We start from the raw sequence: 19,699 nt of genomic DNA, 5'->3' as shown, positions 1-19,699 counted from the left end.
CCGGCTTCAGTGGAACATCCCACCCCGGGTCCCTGGGTCTCCTTGGAAGCCCTCTGGCACAGCAGCCCCAGGAGTCTGTGGAGCGACCCACATCCTCATGGATGTCACACTGAGGGAAGTCAGCTGTTTCCAGAACAGGGACCAGGGGTCTGCATGGGACTGCATGTGTCTCCCGCGTCCTTGTAGGAAAGTCTCACTGCAGATATTAGCCGAACCCAGACTCAGTCCTCAAAATCAAACGCGCTGGGAAAGACTGGCAGAAAATCTGGCCAGAAAGGGAGAAATGAGTGAAGCACACACAGGAAGATGGGGCTAAGCCGAGGGGCCAGCTAGGGGTGCGCGGACCACTGTAGGTGAAGACAGAAAGCTCCGCTCTGCTGTACAGTCACTTCCCTGAAGACCATCCCCCGAAGCAGATTGGTCCAGTTTCCGTGTGGATGCCACATTCCAGCTGTCCGGGCAAGAGGGCAGCGCATCCACTTGCTGTCGGGCCAGGTCTAGTCAATCACTTTCTCTGTCCTCATCTTCAGAGTGGGTGCCGTATGCCATGGGGTGCCGGGGGGGGGGGGTGCGGGAGGAGTTGGTGAGAGTTATCACAGACCCACTTCACAGGGCTGTACTGAGTGGAGGCATTTAGAGTTGAACAGCACGAAGGTGGCAGACTGCGTCTGGCCTGGAGGAGCTCAAGGGCAGGCAGGAGTGGGCAGCAAACACCCAGGGAGCGGCTGGGAACTCTTGATAAAGGAACTGCAGTCTGGGGAGGCGGGGGTGGAGTAGACGCAGCAGGGCAGAGGGGACGGTGGGTAAATCCTGCATGGGGGGGCGGGAGTCCGGAAGGAACCCCATTCAGGGAACAATGCCTAGGCCCAGGCCCCGTCTATTATTGTCATCTTACCAGTCCCACCCAGCGTCCCTGGGCAGAGAAAGCCCTGGGAACAAAGAACCAAAGACCCCGCACTTCCCAAAGGCACCTCCCAAACCTGCCACCCATCCACCAGGACATGCTTTTAACTCGGCAGCGTCTCAGGGCCTCTCGGGCTGGGCCCTGCCCCCAGAAAACAGGGAACCCTGTGAGGCTAAAGGGGGGTACGGGCCGGGACTGGCAAAGCAGACGATCTTGGCTGTGCTTGGGCCTGCTGGCGTTCACAGCCCACAGCCATGGAGCAGAAAATAGGGTTCCCAGAGGAAGAAGGGCGTGAGGAAGACACTGTAGGACCCCAGGGCCAGAGACCTCCAGATCCTAAGGCTTTGCTCGGAGGGGCCTGGAGAGGGGCGGCCCTCCCCTTCCCGAGCCCACCCCAACAAAAGTCCCAGGGGGATGGGGCTGCATATGCCTCTCTGGGCCCGTGCACAGCCCCCAGGGAGCCCCGCTCTCCTCACTGGCTCTTAGGGACGCACAGAAGGTCCCTCGTGATGTGGGGTGATAGGAGCATGCACGATTTCTCTCTCCCACTCTCTTTTTGGGGGGCTTGGTTTTGTTTGGGGGCTCTGCCTGACAGTGCTCAGGCCTTACTCAGGGATTGCTCCTGGCAGAGCTCAGGGGACCATCTGGGGTGCTGGGGATCAAACGTGGGTCAGCCGTGTGCAAGGCAAGCGCCCTCCCGCTGTCCTATGGCCCTGGCCCTCCCCCTTGTGGCCGGAGACCCCACCCCACCCAGCTGCCAGTGCCCACATCCTTGGTTCCGCCCCTGCCGCTGGGCCCTGCCCTTTCCCACAGCCCGGTCTCCACCTTTCTGCGGGAGCTTTGCCCTGACGCCAGGCGGGGCCTGTCCAGGAAGACCTGCTGGGGCCAGTGCTGCAGGGCCTCCAAGAAGGGGTCCTCTCTGGTGGTTCTCTTGTCCACCTCCCACATGACTGCTCAGCCCCCCCTCCCCAACCTCCCGCCCCTGAGGCTTTGCAGCTGTAAACGCATGCTGGACCCGGTGACTTCCGCCCCACAGCAGCTCCAGGTATGTCCACGCGGGAGAAACAGCATCAGCCATGGACACAGCCAAAGGACCACGCACATGGTTTGCATGCAAGACAACCTGCTTGCACCCCCAGCACCCCATGGTCCCCTGAGCACTGCCAGTGTATCCCCCAAGTATACAACCTGCTGATGGTGTGGGAAGGAAGTGGTCATGGGTGTGAGCACTTCCGGGCCTCCCCAGACCCCAGACCCCAGGACGTGGAGTCTAAAAAGGCCCCATATGTCTGCTCCCTGATGAGGGGGTCAAACTACATTGAGAATCAGAACTCGTGCTCAGGCTGGAGAGGAGTAAGTTTCCAACCTTGCACACAGCTGACCCCCTGGCACTACATGGGGGCCCCAAGCCCTGCCAGGAGGGATCCCTGGGCACGGACCCAGGTACTCCTAGCCCTGAGCACCGGGGCTGGCCCAAAAACAACCCCAAAAATTAATTTAAAAATTTTAAAAAACCATGCTTATCCTGCAGGCCACCTCTGACCTCTGCCCAGAGAGGTCAGGGCCCCGGCGGGTAAGAGAGATTGATCTCCCCAGAGTGTGGTCTGTGCCAGGTGGCACGGTCCCTTTCTGTCCCTTGGCTGCCCCATGGCTGCCCTGGCCAGAAGCCCTGTGTGTCCTGCCAGCAGCCAGCCCTGGACTGGGCACTGAGGGGACATCCCACACCCAATGTGACAGATGACTACCTCCTGTCACGTCTGCACTGCGGGCCACGTGGTGGGGGGAGCCCCAGGGGCCTGAGGTGTTCTGGACGTCCTGTCTCAGGTATGACACCAGCAGGACATAGCTCGGTAGCAGATCACGTGCCCTGCTGTGGGAGGCACCCGCAAAATTGTTGAAATGTTATGATTTGAAACTGTTATGTAAGGAGACATTTTCATTTCTATCAATTGCAAATTCTCTCTGTTCCTTCCTTTCCCTTCCGTCCTTCCTTCCTTTCATTATTTCTTTCTCTTTTTCGTTCTTTCTGTCACACTTGGCAATGTTCAGGGGCTATTCCTGCTCTAAGCTTGGGGATCGCTCCCGGCAGTGCTCAGGAGTCGATATGTAGTAGAATGGAACCCCGACCTCCAGCGAGCACGTGTTCAACTGCTGAAACTGTGTCTTCAGCCCTGCAATTTCTTATTAGTTATTATCCCATCCCAGGGAACTCGTGTCCTTCATGTCACCTCTGCTCTCTGTGGAGTCAGGGTGGGGGGTGGTACTCACTGACCCAGGTGACTTGGCACAGACAGACCAATCAGAGACATGGGGGCTCGAACCCCGGCCAGCCCTTGGGGCCTGGGGATCAGAGACTGCTCAGGCCGAGGTGCAATTGCGTGACCCACATCTGCTCATATTATTAGCTCCGGAGCAGAGCCAGTCGACACGGTCACACAATTCGAGGAATTGTTGACAGGCCCCGGTGTCCAGCCCCGCGCCAGGAGGGGCACAGCCAGGAGACGGCCGCCCGCTCCCACGCCTGACACTGCAGGGGACAGCGCGTCCCTCTGCTGCTGATGTCTGTGCAGGGATGACCCCGGTCAGCTGCCTGTCCGCTGGCACCATCCCAGGCCTGTGTGTGCGGGCAGCGCCCCCAGCCTCCCTCAGCTGTGTCCGGAGCTGAGAGTGGAGCCTGGGCCTTGGCAGGCGCCCCGATGGGGCTGCAGGAAGCAGATGCCTGGCGGGGCACCGACTTCTCACCCACAGAAGGGAGGGCCCGAGCAGGCCTCCCGGGACCCTGCCAGACAGCAATCTCCTTGCCAAGCTGCGGGCTGTTAGGGGGCACAGGAGGCAGCGAACTCCTTCGGGGTCATCCAGGAGGGCCCCTGAGCTCTGAAGCGGTGGCTGAAATCCCTCTCCACCCCCCAGGAATTCGCAGATTTCTGTGCCTGAGGAAAGTGAGTCCCTGCCAATGAGCTGGGACAGAACAGCTTGGCCCCAGGCGCCAGGAAGAGGAGGAAGAGGGTGGGTGTCAGAGACGGCAGCCCCTTAACAAGGGGCTTCTCATACTGTGTCTCCTGGAGTCCATGGGGTGCCCCAAGGTGCCAGGGTGAGGGGAGAGAGAGCAGAGTTCAGCCCCCACGTCTCCACCTTCCTAGCCCACCCCCACTTTTTGGTTGGTGGGTTTGTTTAGGGGCTACATCTGACAGTGCTCGGGGCTAACTATTGTGTCTGCACTCAGAGCTCACTCCTGGTGGGGTTGGGGGACCACAGGATGCTGGGGATGGAACCTGGGTCGGCCGTGTGCAAGGCAGCACCATACCCACTGTACTCTCTCTCCCTCTCTCTCTCTGTCTCTCTCTCTCTGTCTCTTTGTCTCTCTGTCTCTATGTCTCTCTTCATCTGTCTCTGTGTGTCTCTGTCTTTATGTCTGTCTCTCTGTCTCTCTGTGTGTGTCTCTGTCTCTGTGTCTCTCTGTATCTTTCTGTTATCTGTCTCCGTCTTTCTGTTTCTCTGTCCCTGTCTCTATGTCTGTCTCTCTGTGTCTCTGTCTCCATGTCTCTGCCTCTGTGTCTCTCTGTCTCTGTCTGTCTCTCTCTCATGAAAGACCCCTACTGCTGGGAGGCCCAGTGAGATCCACAGCAAAGAAAACTCAGGCCTGGCCTGACGGGACCCAGGGCCTAGGTCTCAACCCTACTTTGTTGTCAGGCTGTGGGGAGACCACCTTAGGGTCACCCAAGGTGGGGTGACCTCGGCCTGGAGCCAGGCAGGGCCTGCCCGGGGCTCCCTGAGACAGCCTCTACCTGTCTGAGTCTGAGGTGAGTCACTTCCTCCGTCAGCTGGGAGGAAGCAGAGAGGCGTGCACAGCTAAAAATAGACCGTGGAGAGACCAGAGCCTGTCCTGGGGCAGGGGCTGGGAGCCGGGGTCTGACAGACACAGCGGGCCTGGGCGGCAGCCTGGATCCCACCTCCACCCCTCCACACACAGACACGCACCCGGACAGACACAGGCCGCTGAGTCACTGCCCTGCTGGCGGCCACCCCAGCTCTCCAGCCCTACTGTGTGCTCCTGCCACCCCCGGAAGACAAGGAAGTGAGGCTGGTGACAGTCCTGACCTGGAGGACCCCTGAGGAGACCCCCCAGCAAAGGGCATGAACCACGGAAGCAGGAGGGGTCCTGCCTCAGTTTCCCCAATAGAACAGACGCTGTACAAGACCTTCGGGTGGTCTCATTTGACGTCCCCAAGCAAACAAGTCCTTCCCACGAACCTCATGGAATGATTTCCACAGCATTTCGAGCTCAAGATAATAACATCCTGCTCGACCCGCGGGGAAAGGAGCTTCATTCCACAACAGCGAAGGCCGCCGTCAGCAGCTCCTTGTCTTTGCCCGTTTTCTCTTTCCTCACCGCAGCCTAATGAAGCAGCCATCAGCACCCACTGACGGCGGCCTAGTGCAGGCCACAGACCAGGAAGGAACTTCTGCAAGTCAGACTCCTTCCTCCTGCAGGGACGCCAGCTGGGCCCAAGCCCAGTTCCAGCTCGCTGTACATCGTGATGTATCCCTGGGGTCGGTTATGTCTCTGCGTGGTCGGGACCCCCTGGCCTCCCTTCTGGAGGAGCCCTTGGACAAACCACCGGGTGGAGCAGAGAGCATCAAACCTTACCTTTCACCTGCCTCACCCCTGCCTCCTCTCTCTCTGCCCCTCCTAGGGATACAGAAGTTTCCCCACTACCCGCCCCCTCCGCCTCAACAGGAAGGTGAGGAACAGAGTCACAGAGCTGGGGGAGCAGAGCGGGCCTGACCCGGGACCCTCAGACTCCTAAACCGAGGAGCGGATCGCTTGCTCTCCCAGCTCCTAGCTCGTCCCCAGACCGTCCTGGGGCCGCTTGCTGAATTGCACAGGAGGCCGAAAGGTTGCATCAGTCAGGCCGGCCTGGTTCTCAGCGGAGCCTCAGTCCCCGCTGCTATCTGACTCATCGGCCAGTCCAGGAAGACCGGACAGAGCGAAGGGCTCTTACACTCCCGGCGCCAGGGGAGACACTGAGGCAGGCAGGGACCCACTCCAGTGAGTCAGCGGCCAGAACTGGCAGTTGCTGGGAGTTCCAGCAGTGGGTCCAGCGCCTGGAATGGCGCACAGTGGAGGATTCCGTTTGGTTTGGTCATGGGTGGCGCTGGGGTCCACGCTCGGGGTCTCACATGCCAGGGGACGCTCCCACCACTGCGCCCCACGTCTGGGTGCATAAAGGGCCAGGGAGAGAGCTGGGTGGGCTGGAGCACGCACCTGGCCGGCAGGAAGCCCAGATTTCATACCTGGCACGGCACCCTGAGCACAACTGCAGAGAGAGACAGAGGGGTGTGTCAGCGGAATACGGGAGGTTGCAAATCTTAGGTGAAGAGATGAGCGGGGAGGGAGGGGAAAGTGAATTGGGGGCCGGAGGGGAGGACGTTCGCCTCCTATGCAGCTGACCCACGTTCGATCCCCAGCATCCCGTATGGTCCCCTAAGCCTGCCAGGAATGATTCCCAAGCACAGAGCCAGGAGTAACCCCTGAGCGTAGCTGGGTGTGCCAAAAAAAAAAAAAAGTAGGTGACTTGCCGAAAGGGTGAATATGACATGGGGGCGGGACAAAATAAGAAATATGACAACCAGAGCGGAGTCTCGTGACCCCCCCGCCCCCCACTCGCCCCCCCAGGAGGGCTACTAGCTCACTGCTGCCCTTCGCCTTCACTGCTCCCTGCCTGGTGACCACCAGGGCTTTTCTAGAGAGCCACCGTCTTATCAACCACCGCAGCCCAGCGAGGTCGCAGCCCATCTCCACCTGCATCTGACAAGTGCATCTGACCCAGGTTAAGTCAATTCCTCGAGGCCCAGCCCTTGAGCCCAGAGACACTGGCCCAGAACCCAGACGCTGACTGTGACCAGCACTGGGAGCCCAGCGGGCCGGTGGCCCACGTGGGCTGCCCAGCTGCGTCCAGGGGCGGACAGCAGGGACGCGTGGCGGGGGTGGAGGACCCAGCAGGGCCCGGGGCGTGAAGACGGGGGTGGCGGCGGGGGTCGGGGCCGGCCCGTGCGTGTCGGGACGTGCCTGCTGGGGCGCTGGCTCTCCCGGCCTCCCTGGAAGCCAGCGCGGGGGCCCGGAGGCCGAGCGGCGGGGGCTGGCGCGGGGCGGGGCGGCCCTGCCCGCAGCGCCCGCACACGCGGCCCCGGGCACGTCCCGCGATTGCCCCATCGGCCGCATCCGCTCGCGCCGGCCCGCACGTTGCAGCCGGGCCAGGCCGTCCCCGGCGGCCCATTAGCGCGGCGGCCAGCGCGGCCCAGACACCTCCGAGGGCTGCCCTTCGCTCCGCCGGCCAGCGCGCAGAGGGACTGGGCGAGCAGCTCTGCAAGGCAGGAAACTGCCGGGGCCTGCAAAGGGTGCATCTGGGGGCATCCGTGCACTCGAGGGGGCTGGGCCGCCCTCCCTGCGGGGCTCGCTGGCCTCTCCCTCCCCCAGGCCGGACGCCCGGGGCAGCCACCGTCCTGTCCTGTAGTCGGCTGCTCTCCGAGGCTGCCAGGTGGATGTGGCAAGGAGGCCGAATGTGTGCCCGGCCCAGGTGAGGCAGGACGCCCCGGGCAATCCGAAAAAAAAAAACAAATGAAAAACAAGAACAAAAAAAGAATTTAAAAAAAAATGAAGAAGAAAAGAAAGAAGCAAGCTCCGAAGCAAGGGCGTGGGGAGGGTTGCCCTAAAGACTGATACTGGCACCTGGAGGTCCATCTAGGATGTGGGTCAAGGACTTGGGCAAACTCCCCTGACCACTCTGGGAATTAGGGAAACACACAGCACGAGGCAGGCTTTGAACTCATGAGGAAGAGAAAGAGCCTTCCGCTGAAGCACACGCCCTCTATTTTCAAGCCGTTTTTAAAATTTTATTTTCTTTTGGACCTGACTCCTGGCTCTGTGCTCAAGGACCACTCCCGGTGGGGCATGGGGGACCACATGGGGTGCTGAGGATCAAATCTGGGTCAGCTGCACGCAAGGCAAGCACCTTACCCATTATACTATCTCTCTGGCCCCCCAGTCTCCCCCGTTTTTTTTTTTTTGGCCTTTTGGGTCACACCTGGCAATACTCAGGGGTTACTCCTGTCTCTGCAGTTAGGAATTAACTCCTGGTTGTGCTCGGGGGACCATATGGGATGCTGGGGATCAAACCGGGGTCAGCCGTGTGCAAGGTAAACGCCCTACCCGCTGTGCTATTGCTCCACCCCCCTCCCCAAATTCCCTCTTGATCTGGTGATAAGTTCCTGTGTCTTCGCAGCTGGATCTTCTTCTCCCTGGGCCAGGCAGGGAAGGCTTTCTCACTGCAATTCCCCCGCGGCACTGTGGAGCCCCAGAATTGAAGCATGTCGGACTTTTTCCAACATACCGCACAGCTGCCAGACTCTGTACCCTGTTCATGCGGTTTCCTCAACCCCAAATGCTCTTCCCTATACTCCTGGGATGTGGGCCCCTTCTTATACAGAGAACACCCCAGTGTCGCCTGCACAGAGTGGGTGCCCTGGCTAAAACCAGTTAACCTGTCTCGGATCTTCTAGTCCTTTCCTGAGCTCCTGGTGCATGTCTGGAGTAAAGTTCCTCTCTCTACTGGACCAGAAGCTCCGCTGAAGAGAGTCCCGGTCTACTTCCGTCAGCCTCACATCCCCGGTACTTACCAAAGGGCCTGGCACATGGTGAGACTCACTGTGAGCAATGGAGCTGGAGAGAGAGGACAAGGGTGAGTCTGCTCCCGTCGCCTCGGGCCAGCCCCTGTCCCCACATAGTCCCCCGAGCACTGCAGGGAGTGGCTGTGAGGCACAGAGCCAGGAGGAACCTCTGAGCACTGCCCGACATGCCCCCGCAAGGCCCCAAATAAATAAATATTTCTGGATGGAAGAAGGGAGCATGCACTCAATGCCTCTTTTGCAAACCACAGCACCCAATAAAAGAGAGAGAACAAAAGGGAATGCCCTGCCACAGAGGCGGGATGGGATGGGGGGTGGGGGGTGGGAGGGATACTGGGACCCTTGGTGGTGGAAAATGGGCACTGGTGGAGGGATGGGTACTCGATCATTGCATAACTGAAACCCAAGCACAAAAACTTGTAAGTCCACAACTGTACCTCATGGTGTTTCACTAATAAAATTAAAAAAAAAAAAAGGAGGCGTGATTGATCAGTGAGACACTGTCTTGGAGGGGACCGAGGTAAATGATGGCACTGACAGTGTCATACGGTTGATACTTAAGCTCTCTGCCAACAAGGAAAAACATTCTGACTGATACCTAGAGAAGAGCAAAGACAAAGGGAAACGGTGCCAGCCAGAGCCATAGAACAGTGGGGAGGGGGGTTGCCTTACACGCAGCTGACCTGGGTTCAATGTCCAGCACCCCATTTGGTCCGCTGAGCTCGCCAGGAGCAATCACTGAGTGCAAGAGAAAACCCTGAGCACCACTGAGCACGTCCCCCAAACTAAAAAAAATAAATAAAATGAATGGGGGTGGGGGAAGGGCACCTCTAGATAAAGGCAGATCAACCTGGGGTATGGGCGAAACCAAGACTATGTGGGCCGTGCATGTCCCTGCCGAGTGACACACAGACACCAGCCCGCTTTCTTGTCCGGCTGAATGCAGAGCTGGCACAGTGACCAGGGCACCTGCCTTGCATGCGGCCGACCTGGATTCTATCTCCGGCACCCTATATGGCCCCCAAGCCTGCCAGAAATGACGCCTGAGCACAGAGCCAGTAGAAAACCATGAGCACAGCTGGGCGTGACCCTCACAAAACAAAATAAATCATTTTTTTTGTTTTATTTATTTATTTATTTTGCTTTTTGGGTCACACCTAGCGGTGCACAGGGGTTCCTCCTGGTTCTGCACTCAGGAATTACCCCTGGCGGTGCTCGGGGGCCATATGGGATGCTGGGAATTGAACCCGGGTCAGCCACATGCAAAGCAAACGCCCTACCAGCTGTGCTATTGCTCCAGCCCCGAATGTTTTAATTTTTAAAAATTTAAAATAAATAAAAGCAGGCTTGGACATCGGCTCCCTTGGGGCTCTTCTCTGACCTGCCCTTTCAGAAGGAGCCTTTGCGCCCGCTCCCAGGAGGTCCTGCCCACCAGCTGCTGCTGCCTCAGGGCCCAGGCCATCGGCCCAGCCCTGGGAGCAGGAGGGTGGGCACGAGCCCTGGTGCAGACCTCCTGGAGACACAAAGACAGCAGCACTGGCACAGCTGGGCCGCCTCCCTCCCCCCACAGGTGGCACGGCCGTGGGTGGCCTTGGGTTATCAGCAGCGCCCAAGCGTGACGGGAAGTTGAGCCTTCCTGCAGGTCAGCCCTGCCAGCTCCCTTCCGGCCTCAGCTGCTGCTGCAAGCAGCCAGTGAGGGCAGCTTCTCACTGCACTCGTGATGCCCAGCAAACGTCTCATGCAACATTTTATTTTGTTTTATTTTATTTTATTTTGCAGTGGGTTGAACGCCACACATAGCAGTGCTCAAGACTTATTCCAAGCTAGGGTAACTCCTGGAGAACTCAGAGGATCACCTGGGGTGCCAGGGACCCATCAAGGCAAGCGCCCCCGCTGCTGTGTTATGGCCCGTCTCATGCAACTCAATGTGAGCAAAGGGCCTCTGGCTCGCCCACCCGCTCCTCTGTCCCACTGCTCTCGAGGGACTGGAAGGGCACAATGCAGGCGGACAGGGCCACGGGAGAGGAAGGAAGAGTGGCAAAGGGCTCGGGGTCAGATGTCTGAGCGTCTGTTCCCACGGGTGCCTCTCATTATGCTGGTCAGGAAGCAGAAAAGAGCTCAAACCTCCACGTGGTCTCTGCCCCACCCCACCAGGAAAATCATGGGGGTGCTGTCAGGGTGGACCCTCCATTCCGGAGTTACCCCAAGTTGAGTGGTTCAATGGTTCCGAGTTCACACCCACCAGCCCCGTGACCCTGAACTGGCTGACTCTGCTCCTCTGTGCCTCAGTTTCCCTCACACTTTCGTTCATGCATGGCCAGAGTTCAGAGGAGTTGCTAAGACTGCCCCGTGGTTCTGCCACCTGTGCTCTGGTTACTGCCGACGTGGCTGGGCTAATCCCACAGGGCTGCTGTAAAGATGAAATGAGATCATGCATGTCGAGCAAATGCCATGAGTGTTTCCTTGTCTGACTGAAGATAAGAAGATAGAGTGCAGATCTTGGTCGCTGAGATGCGGCGGGGTTAGCAGCGCGGTTGCTGATGACTTCCTGTTGGACCCTCTGTTGCCCAGGCGGTGGTTCAGTGGCATTACCCGGTTGCTTTTTGCTGAGCTGTCTGGTGAAGCCCATGGAAGCAGCTCTCACTGGCCGGCTTTCCCCACACTTCATCCTGGCAGCTGTGACAGACCCAGAGCTCTAGGCCAAGTGTCAGGTCCACTGCAAAATACAGTGGAACTTTATCTGACCGCTGGCACAGTCCCAACCAGACCGCAACTTGAAACCAAGCTAGAGCAATCGTGGAGCTGGAGGAGGAAGGGAAACTCGGACCACCCAGCAGATGACCCCCATCCTCATTGGCATCCTCAGTACTGTGCACAGTTGTGCTAAATAATACTGTTTCCAGTTGGGAAGCTGAGGTTTTTTTGGGGAGACTTGGGGAGTGCCACATCTGGTGGTGCTCAGAGCTTCCTCTGGCTCAGGGATCACTTCTGGTGGGGTTCAGCGGTATGAGGGACCCACTTGGCTGTGTATAAGGCAAGCGCATTACCCACTGTGCCTGTCTCTCTGGCCCCAATTCTGAAGCTGTTTCTAGTTATTTATTTACCTTGGGGTGGGGGGCTGGAGGGATAGCACCGCGGGTAGGGCATTTGCCTTGCAAGCAGCCGACCCGGGTTTGATTCCTCCATCTCCCTCAGAGAGCCCGGCAAGCTACTGAGAATATCCCACCCGTACCGCAGAGTCTGGCAAGCTCCTCGTGGTGTATTCGATATGCCAAAAACAGTAACAACAAGTCTCACAATGGAGACTTTATTGGGCCTGCTCGAGCAAATCGATGAACAATGGGAGGACAGTGCTACAGTGCTACCTTGGGGTGGGGGTCAACCTAGCGGTTCTCAGGGCTTACTCCTGGTTCTGCGCTCAAGAATCATTCCTGGTGGGGTGCCCAGGATCAAATCTGGTAGGCTTTGTGCAAGGCAAGCCTGCTGAACTACCGCTCTCATCCAGGAAGCTGATTTGAAAAGCGGAGACTTACTTAATTCTGAGCCCAGGATTTGCAGAGAAGGGGGGCAGAACTAGAGCCCCCCGCATCAGCGCCCCAAGCCCCGGGAACCTGATGCAGAGCGGGCTCTGCCTCCTCCCTCCATACTGATTTGTGGGGACCTTCTGCAAAACGGACAGTCCTTTTTGCTCAGGTGGGCACCAGCCGAACTCTCTAGAAAGAACCATCTGCAATGGCTTCGGCAGCGGCTCTTCAGAAGGAAGCTGGCCGGTGTGAGTGAGGGTGTGGCTGTGTGGGTGTGTCCAACCGGCCAGAGCAAGGAGCCTCTTGCCTCTGCTCTGCAGGCTGACTTTTGACTCCCACAGGAAGGTTCCAGCAAGAATAGCCAGCACAGAGCCCTGCGAGAGGCCACTGTACTAGAACAGGAGGGATTCGGGCTACCCCACCCCAATCTGGTGCCGGCATTCAGCAGAGTGCCACCAGCAAAAACAAGCAAGGAAAAAGAAACTCAGAGTGTGGAGGTTCCCCTCACATAGGTAGTTCTCTGTCAGTACCGACACACTCTAGATGTGGCCTTTGTTCCATTTAGAAGTTTCAAAAAAACGTAACCGAGTCAAATTTGAGTGTGGGTTGACTGTCAGATGGTACCTTGGAACTCGACTTTGTTTTTTTAAAGGTGAGACTGAGATTAGGATGTGATTACAGAAAACTGCCCATTCCTAGGAAATTCATAATCAGCTCTACGAGGGCAAGTGGTGCCAGCAACATCTCAGACGGCCACCCCCAACCAAACAAAGCAATAAGCAAAAATAGGTTAATGGTCACTGAATCTAGGTGGAAGGAGTTTAACTTGTCATTCTTGCAAGTTTTCTGTAGGTTTGAAACTTTCTCAGTAAAATATTAGAAACACACACACACACACACATATATAGTCTTTATGGGTCATACCCAGCGATGCTCAGGGGCTACTCCTGGCTCTGCACTCAAGAATTCCTCCTGGCAGTACTCGGGGCAACCATATGGGATGCCGGGAATCATCTGGGTCGGCTGTGTGCAAGGCAAACGACATCCCTGCTGTACTATCTCTCTGACCCTGGGAGAAACATTTAAATTAAATACTCTATTGCAGGCGAAGCCAGATGGTCCAGAGTTCAGTGTGCTCTAACTGAATTATATAGGATGGTGTGCAGGGTTGAGGCCCTGAGATCAAAGAGAAGCGACTTTGGCGGGGGGAGGTGGAAGGGCACACCCAGTAGTGCTCAGGTACTCCTGGCTCTGTGCTCAGGGGCTGCTCCTGGTGGGGCTCAGGGGATCATAGGGGGTGTCGGGGATTGAACCCAGGTCGGCTGCACATAAGGTAAGTGCCTTAAGTGCTATACTCTTTCTCCAGCACCAAATTCAACCTTTTTTTTTTAAATGGTTTTTTGTTTGTTTCCCTTTTGTTTGGGAGTCACACCCAGCGATGCTCAGTGGTTACCCCTGACTCTGCACTCAGGAATTACTGCTGGCAGTGCATGTGAGGTATTTTATGGAATGTCATGTGCAAGCAAACACCTTCCCTACTGTGCTATCACTCCAGCCCCAGAACCAGCCATTTCAAAAGCATTTACTATCTATCTGTCCAGTACGTAGCACTGGTAGTCAAATTCCTATTCAGTCTGGAGGGGACTCCTTCTGGAAACTGGAAGATTCTGGTCCATTCCACTGTTAAATCATGCGATTGTTAGTTTCTTTGTTGGGAGGAGAGGCTGGGGGCCACGCCCGGTGGTCGTCTCAGGCTACTCCTGATTCTGTGCTGCAGGCTTCACCTGGCAGTGGCCAGGGGACAGTGCTGGGATTGAACCATGGCCACCGCTCAGCCCCTGGGCACCAGGTAGAACACAAGCACCACAGCCTCCCCAAAGCCCAGCTCCGAGCAAAGTCCCGAGACTCCCCAACCTGCAATCTGACACCCGGGAGAAGGAAGCTGCGCCACTAACTGAGGCAGTCAGGGCTCTGATCACGCCACGCCCCAAAGGCACATGTTGAAATCCCAGCCCCCAGCACCTCTGCATGTGGCAGGGCTGGGAGAGTGTCCCTGCCTATGGCATTAGTATGATGAGGTCCCCAGAGTGGCCCAATCCAAAAGGACTGTGTCAGGGCTGGTAGCACGGTAGGTAGGGTGCTTGCCTTGTACACAGCTGACTGGGGTTCGATCCCCAGCATCCCATATGTTTCCCCAAACCCACCAGGAGTTTCCCCTAGTGCAGAGCCAGAATGAAGCCTTGAGCACTGCCGGGTGTGACCCCCCCAAAACAAGCAAAGAACAAAATGACTGGTGTCCTTGTCATCAGTCACTGTCATCCCGTTGTTCATGGATTTGCTCGAGCGGGCCCAGTAACATCTCCATTCGTCCCTGTCACATGCTAGTGTAGCCTGATGGGATATTGAGGGCTCTTTCAGGGTCAGGGGAATGAGGACCATCATTGTTACTGTTTTTGGCATATCGAGTACGCCACAGGTAGCTTGCCAGGCTCTGCAGTGCGGGAGGGATTCTTTCAGTAGCTTGCTGTGCTCTCTGAGAGGGATGGAGGCTTTGGGGGCAGCCTCTAATCACCTTTACAGGTGTTCCCAGTCAAGCATATATGTGGGCAGGATACTTTCGGTAGCCTGCTGGGTTCTCTGAGAGCAAAGACTAGACAATAAAAGGTCGCGTGGCCGCAAATGCGGTCATGGGCTTCCAGGAGCTTGGTTTTGTAGTCTTTGGATCTTGGCCGTTGGTGGGATTACACAGCACTGGTGGGTGTAACTGTCTAGCTACTGGAAGGTGGGGGATCTGGAAGGAGGAGGCCCAGTCCCAATCGAGCAGGCTTGGAGAGCTCAGCCCCGGGTCCTGCACACCTGGGTTCCTCGGCAGGTTCCTTCATGCGTGAGGCTCGTCCAAACGTGTAGAGTGGTCTTAGCATGGTTGTGGCTAGATTCCAGAGGTCTTCAGCTGCCGGGGCTCTGCTCAGGGCGGGGAGGGAAACTCAACCCGCCCCCCTCCAAGGGGCTCCTGTGAGGACAGTCAGATGCGGGGGCAGGAGACTCTGGTGTCCCTATTAAGAGGGAAAATTGGGGTGCAGGGTGCAACAGGCATGAAAGGGAGAAGGCCATGTAATGGAAAGGCAGGGGCTAGCTAGAGTGATGTTTTGATCAGCCAAAGAGTGCGGGAGACTCTGAGTTACATATTAGCACCTGCAAGGACAGAGGCACAGAGCTGAGGTCCCCACGCAGCCTTCAGACAGGGCGTGGGGGGTTTGACCCCTTGATTTGGGGTCTCAAGCTTCCTTTTTTTTTTCTTTGCTTTTTGGGTCACGCCTGGCGATGCACAGTGGTTACTCCTGGCTCATGCACTCAGGAATTACTCCTGGCAGTGCTTGAGGGGCCATATGGGAGGCTGGGAATCGAACCCAGGTCAGCCACATGCAAGGCAAACGCCCTACCCGCTGTGCTATCGGTTCAGCCCCGGTCTCAAGCCTCCTGAGCCATGAGACAACCTTTTTCTGTGGTTGAGATCCTCTGACCCTATTTTTTATTGCATATCCAGAGAATGGACATGGGTGAAATCACTGACCCACAGATGAATTGTTGCATTCCCGCTCAAGAGTGGACCCTCTGGCGTGTCTGGCTTTCACGTGACTGTGCCCCCATTCTCAGTTCCCTGCGAGGGAAAACCCCAAACCTTGGTCAGGATGAAAGGCTGAACCTCTTACCGGTTGCTGCGAGAGGGTGGCCTCCCTCACGAGTGCCAGCAGGAGGGCAGGTGACACCCTGCTCAGTGCTCTCATCCTGGAGTGTGGAGAAATGATAATAGCTATAATGCAGTGCAATTTTGAGCAATTGTTATGTCCCAAGACCTTGCTTGCTGAGCCTCCAGAGGGTGATCTCTTGTAATAATCACAGTCAGTGCAACAACAGCTATCAGAGGTGAATTATCATTTTACAAGTGGGGAAACGGAGCCCCAGGTGCCGCCCTGGGGTTTGACTGCAGGTCTTAATCACTGTGACTTGCTGCCTTCCAGATCTTTCTGTTCCCTTCCCTGGGGTGGCTACAATGTTCCCCGGGGTCCCACATTTCTGTTGTGGTCCTGGTACGCCACTTGACTGTGGAGTAGACGGAGGATCCCAGAGACCCCGAAACGTCAGTCCCTCTGGGGCAGCGCTTGGCATGTGGGGTGGGGTAGGGACCTCGCGTCTGCCAGGCAAGGGCCCTTCCACTGTGGCATATCCCTGATCTCACTTCCAGCCTTCAGCCCCACTGGCCTCAGGAAAAATAAAAAGCCCAGGACACTGATGGGATTGAAAGCCTGACTGTGTTTGTGCCAACACCACCAGTCACACAGCACACACGTCTCTCAAAAGCCTTGCTCTCCTCGGCCCCCGTGTCCAAGGAGGAAGGCTGAGGGTTCTAAATTCAAACCTGCCTTCCCAGTTGTTCTGAAGGCACAGTTACGGAAACAGGGAAACAAAAGCCTTCAACGGCGTTTTACCTTGGCTTATAAATATTACGTGTGCAGACACAGGGGCTCGGATTTCCCTGGCTCCTTGCCCCGTGCCCACAGGTGAGGGCTACACAATTCCTCCGGTCCTCAGGGGTCCCCCATCCGGCCCAGAGTAGGAAAGTGGCTGGAATTAAAGGACGCAGCCCCCGCCTCCCTCCCTGCATCACAGGCCAGCACCTGCCTCCAGCAATGTCCATCCTTCCATCCGGGCACCTTAGGTGAGGGGAGAAATCCTACGCGCCCAGGAGCACTGCAGAGGCTGCTTCTGGCTCTGAGCTATGGGCCGGGAGGAGAAGCTGGGCTGCGAGAGAGAAGGGAGCCGGGAAGGGAGCTGAGGAGGCCAGTGCCCAGTATGAGCCTGCTGGAGGGGCCCCAGGGACCCCAGGTGGAGCCCAGGAGGGGCCCCCATATCCTCTTTTTGTTTTCTTTTGGGTCCCCACTGGGGATGGTCAGGGGTTACTCCTGGCAATGCTTGGGGTGCCACATGGAATGCCAGGAACCGAACCCGGGTCAGTCACAGGCAAGGGCAGCACCTACCCGCTGTGCTGTCATTCCCATCACATTCCCTGTGCCCTTGGCTGGTCGCAGCCCCGTAGCAGTCTCAAACTGGAAACGGAAGGGCCGGAGAGGGAGCGCAGTGCGTAGGGCGCTTGCCTTGCACCCAGATATGCCGGGTTCGACCTTGGCACTTTGTTTGGTCCCAGGAGTGATCCCCGAGCAGAGAACCTGGAGCACTGCTGGGTGTGGCTTTCCCCATCCCAGAGAATAACAACAGTAAAAAAAAACAGAGACCGAGTCTGGCCTGAGGTTGATTGGTGGGGGGAGCTGGGAAGAGGGTGGGCCAAGAGCAGGGGCTGGACACGCTCTCAGCCAGCCCCAGTTCCATCCCTGGCACCATGCTCTGCACACGTGTCCCAAGCACGGCCGGGGTGGCCCCCTTGTTCCTGACACACAGGGGCCGAGCAGCCACGCGTCCTCGGATGCTGCTAACACTGAACCACCTGCCCACTCAACAGAGGCTCACGGAGGGGTCCCGGCACCACACGGGAGGCCAAAAAAAAAAAAAGCTGGGGAGGGTCTACCCATGCCCCAGTGTGGCTGTAGCCCCTTCAGAGCCTTTTTCGCGGCCCTGCAGCTGCCACTAGGACGGAGAGATCCACACAACAGACACACTCTCTGGACCCCCCCCCCCCAACCAGGGGCCCGCGCCCAGCTGGGCACACGGCCACCAGGCAGCCAGGGCAGGTCAGGGCATGGGAAGGGATGCCAAGGGCCAGATGCTCACGCCCACGGATAGAGCACTGCCAGCACAGGGCCCACAGAGGCCTCTGCAGGGCCTGTCCATGCTGCAGATAAAGTCGGGCTGGGGCGGGGGAGAGGGGACTGCCCTATAGGTCACCCAGAAGCCAGGGCTGGGGGCAGGGGCATGTGCCGGCCCAGGGGCATGTGGGAAAAGCTGCCCGAGGCTCCACACATCCCCAGGGACCCCGGGACACGTGTGTGGTTGCAGGCAGCAGGGAGAACTGTGCTGGCAGGAGTCAGTGCGTGTGCGTGAGTCTGTGTGCCTGTGTGTGTGTGCGTGTGTGTGCACGCGTCTGTGCATGAGTGTGCTGTGCGTGCATGTGCGTGTGTATGCATGGGTATGCGCGTGTGTGTGCGTCCACGTGTGTGTGCGCATGTGTGTGTGCAGGTGTGTGTGTGTGTGCAATTCATGTGTACATTCATGTGAGCAGGTATGTGTGTATATGTGACTTTGACAGCTACAGAGCATGGGCGCCGGTGAACGGGGAGAGAGGCTTCAGCCAGGAGACCAGAGTAGCAGGAGGCGCTGGGGGCTGGGGTGCGCCTGAGACGAAGGAGCTGAGCTGGGAGGGCTGCCAGGAGGCGGTGGCTGTTGTTTTCTCAGCTGACCTCACTGGGCGCACACAGCCAGGCGTGGCGGATTTGAATCACCCGATGCCCATAAAGGCAGAGGACAGGAGCAGGGACACTGTGAGGAAGAGCGTGTCCCTCCTGGGGCGCAGGGCCCGCAGAAGGAGGTTGGACCAACAGCGAGGCCTGTGCAGACATGCAGCGCTGTGACTAGGCAATCCCTCAAAAGGAGGCTTCTTGGCACTGCAGGCCCAAACCTGACTGTCCAATGGCCTCTGGCGGATGGCGGCCACCGAGCCACCAAGGGGGAGCAGGCGGAGGGACAGCACCTTTCCCCCCTGGGGTGGCCGGGCGACAGTAACGTCGTACTGCGGGGTCCGGACGCATTTCTGCCAAAAGCCACTGGGTTTCGAGATTTGCTCCTGAGTCTCTGGGATCAAGGCCGTTAAGCCCTTTGTGGGCGGCGACTCAGGGTCTTGTTGAGGTGGGGAGGAAAGGAGGAGGCTTCTTGGAAGAGGCAGTACCCCACCCCCACCCATGCCTGTAACCCGAGCCCTGCTGTCTCCCCCAACTCCAGGGCAGACACAGGTGCCACCTGCAGAGGCAGCCTGGCCTGGGACTCCCCACGTGTCTATTCTGGACTCAGCCCCCACCCCAGCATGTTCCCACCCCCCACCTCCAGTTACTATTCTACTTGCTCCCTCCTAGCCAAACTATGCATTTCTCACCTCCTCCTGGAAGTCTTCCAGGCATGCCTTCAGGGCCTGAGCACTGCCTTCCCCAGAGCTCCCCATCCCCTGCTTGCCAGGGCTGCTCCCATGTAACTGTCAGAACATCTGCCCAGTGGGCACGGCAGGCAGTCCAACAACCCCCACCCTTCCCCCAAGAATCCCCTTCAGCTGCCCCCAGAATCCCCTTCAACTGTCTCTGGCTCAGTTGAGAAAGCAGAGAGCAAGCGGGGCCTGGGGTAGAACAGGGTTGAGCAGCAGGAGGGAATGTGGAGGGGGTCGTCCAGGGCAGCGTGGCCCCTGGTGTGGGAGGAAGGGTCAGTCCTCACAGGAGCAAGGGGGAGGATCTCTGCGGGGGCTGGGGAACAGTCCTGGGAGCTGCTGGCGGAGGCTGCTGTGAGACCAGGACGTCTGCCAGGGACGCAGGAAACTGGCCAGTCGGAGTGCAGGGCCGCCCTTCTCTCTTCCCGGTCTCTTTTGTGTGTG

This window comes from Sorex fumeus, unplaced genomic scaffold (assembly GCF_029834395.1).
Source record: "Sorex fumeus unplaced genomic scaffold, SorFum_2.1 ptg000020l, whole genome shotgun sequence".
Lineage (NCBI taxonomy): Eukaryota > Metazoa > Chordata > Mammalia > Eulipotyphla > Soricidae > Sorex > Sorex fumeus.
This window is presented reverse-complemented; position numbering follows the sequence as displayed.